This window comes from Cebus imitator, unplaced genomic scaffold, assembly GCF_001604975.1.
Source record: "Cebus imitator isolate Cc_AM_T3 unplaced genomic scaffold, Cebus_imitator-1.0 Scaffold410, whole genome shotgun sequence".
In the NCBI taxonomy this organism is placed as follows: Eukaryota; Metazoa; Chordata; class Mammalia; order Primates; family Cebidae; genus Cebus; species Cebus imitator.
The window spans coordinates 1,314,515-1,331,884 of NW_016107725.1; the positions used below are offsets into that span (position 1 = coordinate 1,314,515).

Sequence of the window (17,370 nt, forward strand, 5' to 3'; positions counted from 1 at the left end):
AAAAAAAATCTACATTAAAACCCTTTGTTGGAATGCTTTACAGTTTCCACAGAACAGAAACTAAAATAACCTGTTATACAATTAGTCACAAATACAGTCCTCGAGTTTTTTGCCCATACACATGAGTATTTGTCTAAATCATGTCTTCTTTGTAGCAGCTAGGCCCTGCCACCACTGTGCTTGGCTGAGTTCACAAATCTGTTATAACCTGTAGCTTCCCTGTCACTTCTCTGGCTCTCCTCTCCTGCTAAGCTTTGTTTCCTAATTAAAATCGTCTGCCACTGCCATAGCTACTGCTGCTACTGGAACTGCCATAGCCACCTTGGTTTCGTGGTTTGGCAAAGTATTGGCCGCCACCACCATAGGGGCCAGAGCTTCTGCCTCCAAAGTTTCCTCCCTTCATGGGTCCAAAATTTGAAGACTGATTGTTGTAACTGCCAAAATCATTGTAGCTTCCACCACCTCCAAAATTGCCTCCATCATTACCAAATCCATTATAGCCATCCCCACTGCCACCATATCCACCACCACCACGGCTGCCACCAAAGCCAACCACGACCACTGAAGTTTCCTCCACGACCAAAGTTGTCATTCCCACCGAAACCACCCCCACGACCACCACCAAAATTTCCAGAACCACTTCGACCTCTTTGGCTGGATGAAGGACTAGCCACCTCTTGCTTTGACAGGGCTTTCCTAACTTCACAGTTGTGGCCATTCACAGTACGGTATTTCTGAATGACAGTCTTATCCACGGAGTCATGGTCATCAAAGGTTGCAAAGGCAAAGCCCCTTTTCTTGCCACTGCCTCTGTCAGTCATGATTTCAATCACTTCAAATTTTCCATACTGTTCAAAATAATCTCTTAGGTGATGTTCTTCAGTGTCTTCTTTAATGCCACCAACGAATATTTTTTTCAGTTAAGTGGGCACCCGGTCTTTGAGAATCTTCTCTTGAGACAGCTCTCTTTGGTTCCACAACTCTTCCATCCACTTTGTGTGACCTTGTGTTCATGGCTGCATCCAGTTCCTCCACAGTTGCATACGTGACGAACCCAAAGCCCCTGGAGTGCTTGGTGTTTGGATCTCTCATTACCACACAGACTGTGAGCGTTCCCCATTGCTCAGAATGGCTCCTCAGGGTCTCATCGCTTGTTTCAAAGCTCAACCCTCCAATGAAGAGCTTCCTCAGCTGTTCCGGCTCTTTAGGAAACTCTGACTTAGACATGATCGCAGGGAGAAGAGAGACTTTAATGATGCTTCTTCGGCGGCGTCCACGGGCAGAAAGGCCATCTCATTCTTTTTGATGGCTGCATAGTATTCCATGGTGTATATGTGCCACATTTTCTTTATCCAGTCTGTCATTGGTGGGTGTTTAGGTTGAGTCACATATTTGCTATTGTGAATAGTGCTGCAGTGAGCATTCACATGCATGTGTCTTTATGGTAGAATGATTTATATTTCTCTGGGTGTATACCAGTAATGGGATTGCTACATCAAATAGTAGCTCTGTTTTTTGCTCCTTGAAGAGTTGCCATACTGCTTTCCACAATGGTTGAACTAATTTACACTCCTACCAACAGTGTATAAGCATTCCCTTTTCTCTGCAATCTCACCAGCATGTTAATATTTTTTGACTTTGTAATAATAGTCATTTGGCGTGAGATGGTATCTCGTTGTGGTTTTGATTTGCATTTCCACATTAGAGAGTTTTTATGGACACCTCTTTGCCTTGTACTATTCATGGGATAAAGAGGGGAACTAGACATTATGATTTAGAACTTCAGAGGGTGTCCTACATGGACACTTGCACATTTTATGAACTGAAGCTCCCTGGTCCTCTTCCTGTTTCTCCCACGGTCCTCTTCATAAGAGCTCCACCATCTGATGACGTATCCTTCCTCAGAACACATTACTCCACTCCACCTCAGAGCAGTGATTCTTCCATGTTTTGGAGTTCTTTTTGCCCTAAGTTTTTGCTGGCTCCAAAGCAGGGACTGATGAGCTATGGACCCGTGGGTTGGGGTCGTTAATGGTGTGGGTCCATGTGTGGCTGAGCTTCTCACAACCTAGAATACCCAGAGCGTTTTCATTATATGAGTGCCAATATTTTTGTTTGTAAAAATGAAGGAAAGCTGAAGTAGGGTTGCAAACGATCATATGTTGAAGTTTATGCTTTATAAATGAACAATTCCAAAATGAAAGTGTCCCATAACAAATCTGCTCTGAAGAATTAATTCACACTGTACTCTGGGTTTGATGATAGGCTACACATTTTATGCCCCACACTGAAAACATCTTCCCTGGGTTCTGTCACTGTAGCTCAGTGACTCTGTGTTTGCCCTCATCTGGAGATGACATCAAAACATGGGCCTTTGAGACCTCTGAGAATATAAGGCTGTGCCTAACGGTCCCCTGGGCTTCGACTATACTCTGGTCTCGCTTCTCGCATGATGATGGCCTCTGATTCCTTCTTGAAATGGCCAAGATGAAATAGTTCATCATCTCAAGTGTTAATTTTTCTCTAAAGACTAGCCTAGTCTCCTGTAAGGAACTTGCATTTCTTATTAACAGTACTATGGCCTTGCTTCTTGTGAAACATTCATCCTGATCTCCTTTCTGGGTCTGCCCTCAATCCAAGGAGCCTTCATATTAATTGATAAAGCCTTGTCTAAACCATCTGGGATGGATGGTGCTATCCTCAGATAGTTTCTATGTAACTTCAAATTTCTTCTGAAAAGCAGAGGGATGTTTCAGTTTATCACACTACAAGTGACCATCTTAACAGTACTGATGTTTTCTTTCATCACAATACATTCAGTGTTCTTCAGTTAGCTCTGAACAATATCATGGTGTCAGACAGGGTGGCTTGGGCATGTCCAATATCCCCATCTTCTCTTAAAATGTCCTGACCCTCATCATCACCACATACACTGTGGTTGGTATGATGGATCACTTTAGGAGTTTGGATCTTAAAATTGCTCTGTCACTTGAACAAATAGAAGTCCGATTTATGTTTCTCAAACTCTATGAGGGCAGATTCTCTGTACTGTAGTGTTTCATGGACTACATAGTGTTTCTATGTACATGTAGTGTGTGTTGGACTGTTAATTTGTTCTTTTTCTAAAATTAATTTTCTTTCTCCCCTTCCCCTTCCCCTTCTCCTCCCTTCCCCTTTTTTGGGATGGGGGTCTCACTTTGTTGCCTAGGCTGGTCTCAAGCCCTGGCCTCAAGCAGTCCTCCTCCCTTGGCCTCCCAGAGTGCTGGGATTACAGACATGAGCCACTGTACCTGGCTTAACTTGTTTTATCAATGAGACTTTGGGACAACATACTGAGTCTGGAGGTTGTGTCAGTCAGATGGGTTGGCACTCTGCTGCAGTCAAAAATAACGCCGAAGTCTCACCTGTTTAAATCGGTAAAGGATTATTTTTGCTTTTGCCACAAATTCACTCCCACTTTGGCAGGGAGACCTTTTTCACATCTCACGCAGATATGGAGTATGACGGGGACCTCACCCTCTGTCTGTTACTGATCTCCATGTCAGGAAGAAGGAAGGGAATGTGATAAATTGTATGTGGAATTTTGGTTTGTTTCATTTTGTTTTGCTTGTATTCAACTTTCTTGAGGCGTAATTGAAGTATCATAAACTGCATATATTTAAAGCGTACCTTTTGAAGCATTTTGAAACATACAGGTACCTCTGATATCCTCACCATGATGAAGAGAATGAACATTTTCATCACCCCCAAAAGCTTCCTTTTTTCACATGCCTCTCTCCACTCCTGTCCTCATGCAATCAGGGACCTGCTCTCTGTCAGTACATGTTGATCTATGTATTCCAGAATTTTTTTTTATAAATGAAAGTACACAATACTTACTCTTCTTCTACTGGCTTCTTTCATGCAGCTCAGTGATTTGTGAAATCACTCGTGTTGTATATGCATCAACAGTTCATTCAGTTTTAGTGCTGAGCAGTATTCCGTTGTATGGCTCTACCACAATTTGTTTATCGATTCACCTGCACATGGAAAATTGGTTTGTGATGATCACAAATCAAGCCGATAAGAACGTGTGGGCACAAGTCTTTGTGTAGACCTGTGCTTTTATTTATCTGGGATGCATACCTAGGAGTGAAGGTTTTCCAAAGTGGTTGTACCATTCCACATTCCCTTTGCAGTTTGTGAGCATTCTGGTTGCTCCACATCCTCACTAGCACATGGTCTGGTCAGTTAAAAAACTTTTCATCCTTCTAATAGGTGAATAGTGGTATGCCAATGTAGTTTTAATTTGCATTTTCCTAATGACTAATGATCTTGAGCATTTTTCATGTGTTTATTGGCCATATTGTGGAGTATCCTTGGGTGCTATATTCCGGGCTTTGCTCTAGTGTGTCAATTTGGTAGAATGACTTGTATCCAGTTTTTTCTAGTGAAGCTTCTAGTTAGTACATTATCTGTGTACTGTAGCACTAGTTGGCATCCCTGTTCCTACTTTGTTTTTCATCTGAACCACTTTAGTTCTTTAGTTTCTCCCCTGACCTGTGGCTAATTTATGGGTTCCCTATAAAAAGTCCCCTCCCATTTTCTCAATACCTGTGTGCTCAGGGCATTCTGTTTCTCCAGGCTCCACCCCCTATTCCTGTCTATCTGGTTAACTTGATTCTGTTTCTCCAGGCTCCGCCCCCATTCCTGTCCATCTGGTTGACTTGATTCTGTTTCTCCAGGCTCTGCCCCCATTCCTGTCCGTCTGGTTGACTTGATTCTGTTTCTCTAGGCTCCGCCCCCTATTCCTGTCTGTCTGGTTGACTTTAGGGGCAGATCCCTTTGCTTTAAACCTGACTTTTCCTTCTTAACCTGTTTCCCTTTGCCCTCCTTTGGGCTACCTTGACTCTGATACTCTTTTGACTCAGATTTACACCATGTCCCAGAGTTGAATGTGAGCCTCTGCCTGTTCTGGCATCATCCAGTTCCTGGGGATTCTATCCCCAGCCAGAAACCTGAACAGACTTCTCTCCTAGGGTCATCCAGACAGCCTTGCAAAGAAAGTGCTATTAAGCAGGACAGTTTGTAGACTGTAAAGAATTCATGAGAAAAGTAAGATGACATAAAATCCATTCTGTTCGTCTAAAAAAAATTAGCTAGCCAGTCCCAATTGTAGTTCCTCTCAAATCTCCTGCCAAGAGTGTCTTCTCCTCTAGCATCAGTCAGTCTCAGACTGAAAATCAGTGCAGGGTTTCCAAGGTTATGGCAGATTCTGGTTGTTACTTGCAAACAACTGACAAGATAAATCAGTATGTGTCCTAGCAGGAGGCTAAAGGTGGACGGTTAAGTGTCTGGCAGACCCAGCCACGATAATGAAAGCTGCCTGTCAAGGAAGGTCGGGATCCAGAAGAGGGGTTGGGTACCACAAGAACAGAACTAAAACTCAGGGATGGGGCCTCAAGCCAGAGTACAAACTGAAGCAAGTAAACTGGGTCTGAGGATCTAAGAAGCTACCTATGAGATCTGGCCTTGCATCCATGTCAGGCATACAGGACTGCTGAGGACACTGAGGCCTCAGGCAAGGGTTCGAGTTTCCACAATTTGCACGGGTCCTGCGAGCTGGGGTGGACGGGGGTTCAGGCTTTTCCAGCCGTGGGTGCTGATGAGAGTGAAGGGGGCAGACACCAGGAAGAGTGTGACGAAGGATGGAATGTGTTTGGCTTATTTATAGAAGACTAAAAATGAAAATCCCTTCTAGATGCAAACACTCACACTCATGCTAAAGAACCCAAGAAAAGAAGCCCACAAATCCAGTTTATGGAGAGAGTCTTCCTAATGGTCTTAGCATGTTTTCTCATTTGTAGGAGTCACAGGTGGAAACTGTGATAATTCTGGCTCTTTCCTGTTATGGCCACCCTGCAGTGGACAGGGCCACTTGGAAGCACTTGAGCAGGCGAAGAAGACCTGCCTCAATTAAGTGGTGGGGCAGGGAGGGTGGAGAACTGGTCATGGAGGAAGTCTGGTAAGGAAGTGAAACACAGCAGCCCTTCTCGACCTCAGTGTGCATACGCCTGGGGAGCTTGTTAAAATACGGATTTTGATCTAGTAGGTCGGGGATGGAGCACAAAATTATGCATTTCTAAGTTCTAAGGTGATGTCTGGTGCTCGTCTGTGGAGCACATTTTGAGTAGCCAGGAAATACGATACTCAGAGGGTGGCAGTGGATATGAGGACATCAAGGTGAAAAATTGTTGTCAGAGAGTAAAAGGGTGATGGGAATATTTGTGTAGGTGGTGAAAATTAGTAACAGGGACAAGGAACAAGTGACATTTAGATGAGAGCCACAGTGTGCTATGCCTGCATGTGACACTCTTAGTGGGAGCTGATGTGGTGTGGAAAGAACATGGGTATTGAAGCCAGATGGACTTGGGTTTGATGCCTGGGTCAGCTCTTCACTATTTGACCTTGATCAATTTAGCAAGGGTTTCTGGGGGTGAGTTTCCACATTGATGCAAACTTTACTGGATTGTTGTGAATATTAAATATTGTAAGTCGTGTGACAAATTGACGTTGTACACTTCCTGATATGAAACCCTGATACAAAAACAGAATCATATCTGTTATTTTGGCAAAAAAGAGCACATAACAAAAATCTAACCATGTGGAAACCTGAAACAAACCAAAATGTGATGTCCTACAATGGAACTGGATTAAACTCTTCTAAAATATTACGGTTGTGCAATGGAGCAGAGCAGAGAGCCTGGGAGTAAAACTATACCAGCAACCATCTGATCTCTGACAAAGTCAATAAAAAAAAAGCAGTGAGGAGAAGAGTCCCTGTTTAACAAATGGTGCTGGGATAACTGACCAGTCATATGTGGAAGAATGGAAAAATCATTGTCTTTCACCATAAAGAAAAAATAAGATGGATCAAAGATTTAAATGCAAGACTTAAAACTGTTAGAATCCTAGAAGAAAATCTAGGAAGTACCATTCTGGACATTGGCCTTGGCAAAGAGTTTTCTGGCTAAGGTCGCAAAAGCAATTGTAACAAACTCAAAAATGGACAAGTAGCACTTAATTAAACTAAAGAGCTTCTGCACAACAACAACAAAAATATCAACAGAATGAACAGACACTCTATGGAGTGGGAGAAAATGGTCACAAGCTATACATCCAAAAAAAGTCTAATATCCAGGTTCTATAAGGAACTTAATTTAACAAACGAAAAACAAATGATACTATTAAAAGGTGGGCAAATGGCCGGGCGCGGTGGCTCACGCCTGTAATCCCAGCACTTTGGGAGGCCGAGGCGGGTGGATCACGAGGTCAAGAGATCGAGACCATCCTGGTCAACATGGTGAAACCCCGTCTCTACTAAAAATACAAAAATTAGCTGGGCATGGTGGCGCGTGCCTGTAATCCCAGCTACTCAGGAGGCTGAGGCAGGGGAATTGCCTGAACCCAGGAGGCGGAGGTTGCGGTGAGCCAAGATCGTGCCATTGCACTCCAGCCTGGGTAACAAGAGCGAAACTCCGTCTCAAAAAAAAAAAAAAAGGTGGGCAAAGGACCCGAACAGACACTTCTCAGTAGAAGACATACACACAGCCAACAAATATATGAAAAAGTGCTCAGCATCACTAATCATCAGAGAAATGCCAATTAAAACCGCGAGACACCATCTCACACCAGTTAGAATGGCTGTTACTAAAAAGTAAAGTAACAAATGCTGGTGAGGCTGCAGAGAAGAGGGAATACATATATACTGTTGGTGGGAATGTAAATTAGTTCAGCCACTGTGGAAAGCAGTTTGGAGATTTCTCCAACTTAAAACAGGACTCCCGTTTGACCCAGTAATCTTATCTCTATGAAAATATACTCACATTCACTTTGTATGTTCCTCAAAGCACTATTGGCAATAAATCAGCCTAGGTACCATCCATGGTGGACTGGATAAAGACAGTGTGGCACATATACGCCATGGAATACTGTGCAGCCATAAAGAAGGGTGAAATCATGTCCTTTGCAACAACATGAAGGAGTTGGAGGCCATTATCTTAAGTGAATTCACACAAGGACAGAAAGCCAAATACCTCATGTTCTCACTTATAAGTGGGAGCTAAACGTTGGGTACGCATAGACACAAAGACAGGAATGACAGACACTGGGCGGCGGGGAGGGAGGTGCGCAAGGACTGACAAACTATCTGTTGGGTACTATGCGCACTCCCTGAGTGACGGGATCATCCTTACTCCAGACCTCAGCATCACATAATATACCCATGTCACAAACCTGCACAAGAACCCCCGGAATCTAAAATAAAACTTCCAATTAAAAAAGTATTATGGACATGAAATACAAATAGTTCAGTGGAAACTATCTACATATATACACATGTGTGCACACACACACATACTTGCATACACACATATAGAGGAGAGAGATTGAGAAAGAGAGTGATAAGATGTGGTAAAATATTAAACATGGCCACCCCTCATTTTGCAAAGAATCTGAGAGAGAAGAGAGATCGAGGCAGGAAACAGGTTAGCCCATCTCCAAAGCAGGCTGTTGGTAGGAAGTCCACTCGACAGGGCCTCTGGACTGTGCCAAGGACCAGCCTTTCTGCTCTTTCCCAGCAATGTGGATAATGGGAGCTACTTCTTAACTTTGGCCTCACTATTAATCACTTGGAAACTATACTCATGCAATTAATTTCAAGTGATAGACTTCTAAGGTCATTGAAAAGCTGTGCATGCGTTCTCTCTCTCTGCTTCCCTTTTCATCCACTCTTGAACACACTGCATTAAAGTCTTCTCCGTTGGTTCTATTGAATCTTCCCTAGAAAAACTTTCTAGCTGTCAAATCAAATAGACACTTCTCAGTACAGTATTTATATTATTTGGCCTCTTGAAAGCCACTCAACTTTATTGACTAATCCCTCCAGCCCAAAACTATTCTGCCTTGGCTTCCTTGTGACCTTTTCCTGGTCTCAGAAATGAAGGGGCATCACCTTCATCCACCTTCACTGGGGGAAGCTTCGTCCTAGCCATCGACACGGTTACCGTTTTGTCCAGCTTTTCCTTAAATGTTGGGGTTCTCCGGTTAGTTATCTTTTTTTCTTCTTTCTCCACAATATGCTTCACTCTTTTTCTCCTTCTACAAGTCAGGACACTTTTAGTTGCATGTGACAAAAACTCCACTTAATTCTTGTCTCAATATTTTTAATTGTGGCAAAATACATGTAACATAAAATTTACCATCTTAATCAGGTTTATGTGTGCAGTTCAGTGGTGTTGAGTACATTTACATTGTTGTGCAACTAATTGGTATGTTCTCATCTTATAAAATGGGATCTCTGTTCCATTAAACAGTTCCCCATTCTTCCTCATCCCAGCCCTGGAAACCACCATTCTCCTTTCTGTCTCTGTGAAGTTGACCACTCTGGGGACCTCATGTAGGTAGAATTTTACAGTATTTGTCCTTTTTAAATGGCTTCTTTCACTTAGAATACTGTCTTCAAATTCATCCATATTGTAGCATGTATCAGAATGTTCTTCCTTTTTAAGGCTGAAAAATACTCCATCATATGTATATACTTCATTTTGTTCATTTATCTGTCAGTGGACACTTGGGTTGCCTCTATCTTTTGCCTGTTTTGAATAGTGCCGCTATGAACACGGGTATACAAGTATCTCTTCAAGACCCTGTTTTCAATTCTTTTGGATATCTGTCCATAAGTGGCATTGCTGGACCACTCCATTTCTAAACTCCTCCACACACCCAAAAAAAGAGAAATAGGAGAAGAAAGGAAGAAAAGGGAGAGCTGTGGGCACAGTAACTGGGGCATGCGGAGGCGGCTTCAGGCCGCTTGGACGTAGGAGCTCGGTTGGTGCTGCCGTGGTGCAGTTCCTCTTTTTGAGTCTTGACTCTTTCCTGTCTGCTGACCTGGCCTTGCAGAAATTCTCTTTCCATGTGGTGAGAAAATTTTCTCCAAAGGCCTCAGATTCACATTTTGTCAGCAGAGAGAGACTATCTCTCCTAAGACTACACATCAATCCTATACAACTAAGGACAAGAAGCTATTCTACTGAGAATGCCGGAGTAGACAGGTAGAAAGGGCTTTGCTCTTGATCATACCCTTGAACTTTTGAAATTACTTGCAAAAACTAGCACTAATTTCCTGCAGACATCTCTCAATGTGAGGTAATTAAATGTCTTCATTGGTTAAGCCTCTGTTATGCATTGCTACTTGAAGGAAACACGTAACTTCTATACTGTATGACCACCATAAAGTCTCCCCTTGTAGAAAAAGAGAGGAGAAGTAACATGCTGTGGTCACATGTTCTGCTGTAGTGGAAAAACAACAGTTCCCTTCTCTAGCAGTGGAGTGGCTCTTCAACAGTCAATCTGGCTACTCTTCATTTTGCGCTTTAAGAAAATTTCTCTTGTCTGTTTGAGAAACAGATTCAGCTGATACGCTTTCCCTTTTTCCTTGGAATACAGATGTGGTAGCTGGAGTTGAGCAGTTTGGGGGAGGAATATGAGGGAAAGGCCAAGAAAATCTGAGACGTTAGCCCTAAATGTACTGGATTGATGTCAGTAACCACCTACTTCCAGCCTTCTTGTTGCACAGAAAAATTTTAAGTGCTTTTTGAATCTAGGCTTCAGCTTTTTTATTTCTGTGTCTTAGCTACAGGCCTAGATGTTTTGCTTTGTAGTTTCCTTCAGACATGGCTTTGCGGCAACATGAAACAACAGAACTGGGAGGTAAGGCCCTTGCCCAGATAGCATCACCATGGATGGGTTTGACTCCAGAGGCAGGGCTCAGACACTGGACCAAATTGAGGACTAGCTAAAAGAAGGATAGAGTGGAAGTTCCTTTTCCTAAGACATGTCCACCAGTGTGCCATGTCAGGTCACCATTGCCATGGCAACACCTAGAAGTTACCATCCCTTTCCATGTCAATGACTGATGACCCAGAAGTTACTGCCCTTTTTCTAGACATTTCTGCAATCTACCCCTTAATTTGTATATAATTAAAAGTGGGTATAAAGCTGACTGCAGAACTGGCTCTGAGCTGCTACTCTGAGCACACTGCCTGTGGGGCAACCCTGCTCTGCAAGGGGCAGCACCTCTGCTGCTGCTGTACACTGCTGCTTCAATCAAAGTTGCTGTCTAACACCACTGACTTGCTCTTGAATTCTTTCCTGGGAGAAGCCAAGAACCCTCCCAGGCTAAGTCCCAGTTTTGGGGCATGCTTACCCTGCATCAGGTTCTCCTGCTAGCTCCTGTATCTGCCAGCAGGAGCAGTTGAGAGGAGCTCCACCTGGTTTTTAGTCTTATTCCCAACCATGTGTCCTGCTTTGTAGTTTTCTACAAAGCATTCTCTTCCCCATCAAATTTTCACTTAGTAATTTTTGCATCTACTGATAATTCATGCCTTAGTCAATTATGACTGTAGTGTTGGCCATATGGTGATTTTCCTAATTCCATTATTTCTTCTACATTTATTAGTTGTTACTCTGCTATGAGGTAGAACTTCTCTTTGGGTATTTATCCATTTATTTATTTAAATGAAGCTGTGCTACATTTATCCTTGGTGGAGAGTTTGGCTTGTGCACTTCCAAAAACAAATGGTTATCTGATGAATAGTGGTCTTTCATTACTGACCACAGGTAGAAAGCATCTCTCAGGAAAAAGCTGTGAGTCCTTATACTTCCACTCTCAGACAAGGCAGATGGAACCGAAGCTTGTCCTTTTCTTGAATATCTGGAGAGGCAGTTAGCACATTACAGCAAAATACTATCCTGAGGAGTGTGTGTGTATAGATGCCATTTTGTTAAATTAACTTTTTAGTTTGAAATTAATAGAAAATTTGCAAGACTAGAAGGGAGAATACCCATACACTCCCTTCATCTAGATCCCTCATTATTAATATTTTATCTCATTGGTCTTATCACTGTCTCTCACTGAATCTCTCTCCCCCATATATGTAATATATGTATGTAGGTAATATGTGTGTACATGCATGTATATGTGTATATTTAGGTAATTTTTTTCTGAACTATTCATATTTCATGACCTTGATATTTTAGAAGAGTATATCCTACTTATTTAGCAGGATGTCCACAATTTGGTGTATTTGAAGTTTCATTGTGATTAGATTTGGGTTATGTGCTCTATTTTTTTTTTTTTTTTGCAAGAAATGGCAGATAAAATTCTGTATTAATCTCAGTGTCACAGTGTCAATTTGTCCCGTGGCTTACGATGTTAACTTTTACTACTTTGTTAAGATGACATCTGCTAGTTTCTTCACTGCAAAGTTAATAAATAGGTACTTTGTGCTTGGTGATTAAAATGTGTTCTATGATGAGATTCTTTGAGAATATGTAAACATTCTCTTCCTCATCAAACTTTGACTTACCAATTATTATATCTGCTAATAATTCTTGCCTTAGTCAATTATGACTGTAGTGTTGGCCATATGATGATTTTTCTAATTCCATTTTTTTTTTTTACATTTGTTAGTTGGTATTCTATGAGGTAGAACTTCTCCTTTGTGTATTTATCCATTTATTTAAATCAAACCAGATTCATGGATTCTTATTTTATTCAGTGGGTTACAATCCATTATTATCATTATTTATTTTGATGGCCAAACCTTTCTGTATTTGGTCAGTGTGAGATCTTCAAAGTTGGCTCTTGTATCCTGTGTCCATGTTTCTATTAATCTTTGAGTATATTCTTTCCTTTTGGCATATCAAGGTATTCCAGATTTATCTTGCATTTTTCCTGCACTCAGGCATTTCTTCATGGAGTCCTGCTCCCTTTAATGAAAAGAAAGATCTAAAAGCCAAAATTCTAAATGTTTCTGGGAGGACATAGCTTCTCAGCCCTCTTAGTGGAAAGAGTCAGGAAATATGTATCTATATACATTTATGTACATACTTACATTCACATGCCTCTCTATTTCTATATCTCCCTTTGTTTATTAAAAACCATAGATCTACATTGATATTTCCAGTTCCAATCCACCACTCCAGGTTCACATCTTTCCATTTTTCCTATGCTACCTCTCTTTTGTGACAGTGAGAAATCTGGCCCCAGTTACCTGCAATATGATTACTTGTATACTCAATCTCTTTTATGTAACCCATTTCTCAGTTCTGGACCTGTTGCACATGGTAGCTGCACTAGCCAAGTTCTATTACCCCCTCCCCTAGATGCATATTTTCTAATTAAGTTCGCTAAGATTCCAGGCTTAGTGGGCAGATGACCTGAGTCCTGAGATAGATGAGGATTCAGCTACTTACTTTGCTACTATACAACATGCATCACCAGCTTCTCAGTCAGAAAGCAGAGCGATTTTCTTCACTCTCCATTTTGCCTTGACTCAGCCAATTCTGTTCTTTAGGCTAGTTTTTTTTTTTTTTTTTTTTTTTTNTTTTTTGGCAGCACCTCACTTCTGGTACCAATTTCTGTGTTGGTGAAGACTATTTGATTTGCAAGAAACTCGAATCATATTCACATAGACAATAACAATAATAAAAGGTAATTTATTGGCTCACAATTGGCAAGTCCAGGAGAGAATCCAGCTTCAGGCTTAGCTAAATTAGGGTGCAAGTGTTGTTGTCTGGACTTTTTCGTTTCATCTCTTGTTCTGTCTTCCTCTGTGTGAGGGCTTTAGTCTGCAGTTAGGCTCTCTCAGTTCCATGTTTTACCTCAGAGAAGATTCTTCATTGGTCTTTCTTTGTTTAAGAGCTCATCCCTGGAAAAATGACTGTACAAGGGCCTTGGTTGCTATGATTGGCCATGTTTGGCCTGGGGGATGTGACTGACACCCCCAACAGTTACATGTGATACTTCCACATCAGATCAAGCAGTATGTCCTCCAGACAGGCGATCTCATCTGGATTTATCACTTTAACTATTAGCAATAGAGTGCCAATAATTCCCAAATTGAATTCCTTTGTCTTGACATCTATCTTGAATTCAGGACCAGGATATCCAAATGCCTGCTGGAGATCTATCCCCATCTGTGCATCCTCAGACACATTTCCAAGGCTCAACATATTCGTGATCACCAATTGTGCAAAAACCTTGCAAAGTGCCAGAAGATATTGGGAAAATCCTGCTCTTCTGCTTGGATTTATGACTTCAATCAATACCAGCACCTTCCACTTAGTGTTCCCAAGCTGTCACCTAGGAGTTCTAGATTTCTTTCTCTCCTGCATCCCATCCCACCTCTGCCAACTCTTTCTAAAACTTATGAGTATCTTTCCTCCTTTTCTTTCTTCTGCTTCAGCTCCAGATTAGGCTTCTCTGACATTCCCGCTTCCTGCATATTACAACAGCCTCCTAGTGTGTTACCATGCTCCCAGTTTCTTCGTGCACCACCACTGGGAAAGGATAACACGTTAGAAGGCTGTTGTAATGTGCAGGAAGTGGGAATGTCAGAGAAGCCTAAACTGGAACAGAAGCAGAAGAAAGAGAACTGAGATCTGCCCACGTCATTTTTCTGTGAGAAAGCCTCTGGAAGCCTCTCACCCTGACCTGATAAAGCCCATGCTGCTTATAAGGGCACACTGGGCTCTTTAGGGTTTGCTTTTGCCAAATGATAGCCGTGACAATGGTGAGGACCTCAAGCCCCCCGTCCCACTCCCAGGATCCTTTGGGGTCTGCAACTCTTAGACAACCCCCACTTCCATCCTGAATTATTCTTATTTGGAAAGTAACTTTGAAAGAGTGCTTTAAATTTTCCCAAGAATATACACATATTTTTTATTTTGACTTTTGAGCATCATAAAAATACCGTGAGGTTTGGTTTTCAGTCCCATTTTAGAGATCAAGCAACTGAGACTGATTTTGAACTGTGTTGGCAGGACCGTGGTGTGTAGTTCAGCCGAGGATCATGCTGGCCAGGTTATTCTGTCTGGATATGATGTCAACATGTATTACACTAACATTCCGAAAGCTCAGAAAAGATACTGTAGGACCTGGGATGCTGGGCAGGGGCGTACTTGACAGGTTCTTCAGTGCATTCATCCATTTGCGTGTCTCCTGCCACATGTGAAATAAATTTTCTGGAGTTATCCTTCATCATCCGCTAAGCATACGTATTTGTGATTTATGCAGAATGGGCTATGGATGTCAAGTTCTCTCTTTAGAATGAACTGGAGATTTTCCATTTTAAGTCAAGTCTTTCATTTCTAAATGCTGAATAGGATGGCACTTTAGAAAGAATTCCAGATGGTTAAATTAGAAGAGTAAGAATAGAAAAAAGACCAGCCCAAGATTACTCACAGAGCCTGAAGCCTTTTAATTTGGTTATGAATGAAATGCATTTTTATTTATTTTGAGTGTGCGACTCTTTATATTTTGTTCTGAAGCTGTCACTAAACCCATACCTGTAAGGCTTTGGGCATTTTAGGTATGCCCAGCTATGCCTGACTTCCCTCACAAATCTGTTTTGTTTGCCAGTTCAAGACGAAGATGCCCTGCTTAGAATCAGATGAGATATGCTAAGATGTTTTCCTGTATGGTTTGTCTTTTTGAGGGAGATGGGTCTGTGTGGTTCAGAGAAGGGCTATGGAGGCTGTTAAGATGGTCCTTTTTGGGCTTTGTGGGGTGGGACCCCGCACAGAGAGAGGACTTTGGTGGATAGGGGCTGACAGGCTGAGACTGGAGGTGATACCTGGTAATTTCTCCTGGGGAGACGAAGTGCTCCCAGTGTGTCATCAGAAATCGTCCTCCTATCTGAAATTCTCAGAGAACAGGTTTCTTCTCTCTGAGTGCTCTGAGTGTGTATGTGGGGAAGGTGAAAAACTGAAAAGGAGGAGGAGTAGAAAGGCAACTCCCTCCCTGTGGTTTAGGTTGCCACTGACTTCTATCAGTGAACCCAGAAGCCACAAGACATGACGGATCCCATGGAAACCTCTGCAGCTTGAGCAGCAGCTGGTTAGAATCCAAATCCTGATACTTAGGGGAGCTGTAACTTCCCTGGGCCAGGTATCCCCCTGGAAAAGCTGAAAAGCCCCCAGGCTTCCTAGAAAGCCTTTCCATAACATGGAATGTCCCCCAAGTGAGGTGCACACAGCTGTCGTCTTCAAAGTAGCAGCCAAAGGCTGGTTCTTTGCTCTACTTTGTAGAACAAAATGAACTCTTTCTGCAACTCTGACCACACTGTCTAAAACAGTGCAGTCATCTGTACCTGGCATGTGTCCGTCTGTTAATCTGTTCATTATCTGTCTCCCACACTCGCCTGTTCACTCTCTCAGGGCAGGAGGTTTGCCCCTTGTTTTCACTGCTGTGACCTCCACTCTCTGAATCTGTGCCTGCCTCTAAGGGAAGCCTTGGGTAAATAGGTAGTAAATGAGTGAATGAATAAATGAATGAAAATAATTTTTGGAAGGATGAGAATCTTTATTTACAAGATCAACCTAAATAAAATGATGGATAACCATCTTTGCAAGGCAAATATGATATTTATAACTGTTGGGTCATTCTGGGTCAAAGGCTGAAAGGAATAACTAGAGAGACTGGACTCAGGAGGAAGGTAATAATAAAAAATACATAAATGCTATATTTTATTATGTGTCAGGCAATGTTTCAAGTGCTTTTTATGTATTGTTTTATGTATTTCTTGCAGAAACTTTGTTATTGCTGTCCATTTTGCTTCTAAAAAAATTGAGGCACAGAAGGGAGAAGTAATTTGTCTAAGCGCTCATGGATAGTAAAAGGTTGAACTCATTTCTGTCCCAAGTGCTCTGGCTCCCAGGTTAGACCAGCACAGTTACAACAAGCACAGGCTTGCTCTTTAGGCCTCTAGGTTGAAGTTCCTAACCTCTTTCACCTATCAGGTGCTTTCTTTGAAGTAAGTGTGTCACTGAATTTATCACAGTTCATAGTTTGATTTTAAATAATCAAAACTGACACTGATATTGGTTAAACTTGAACTGTTCTCAAAATGCACGTCCCTGGACCCACAATACTCGTTTATTGGAACAATTGATTTCAAAGCATCCCTGACTCAAAAGCTGTCAGAACCGGGACCCTTAGAGACCTCTGGGTCCAACTCCCTCATTCTACTGATGGGAAACTGAAGGAGAACTCTGCACCTCCCAGATCTCTTTTATGGCATGGTAGGATTAATACAGCATAGAGATTAAGAGTCTTGTATTTGCTCCGTCATTGACCATGTAAGTGATACTATCCATTTCTTCCAGGTTTACTGGTTTATGTGCATAGATTTGTTTGTAGTAATCTCTGACGGTAGTTTGTATTTTACTAAGCCAGCTGTCTCAGCTCTCTGCCTATGGTGACCTGGTTGAATGAGGGTGGTAAAGAGTCTTTGTCTTTTTCCCTTCCCAAAACTGGATTAACAGAAA

The 17,370-nt window shown here is 42.1% G+C and overlaps 1 pseudogene; it reads right to left on the reverse strand.

The window, feature by feature from the left end:
• Positions 1 to 238: 238 nt before the first annotated feature.
• LOC108289678 lies at positions 239 to 11,396 on the reverse strand (annotated as a pseudogene).
• Between the last annotated feature and the right edge of the window lie 5,974 nt (positions 11,397 to 17,370).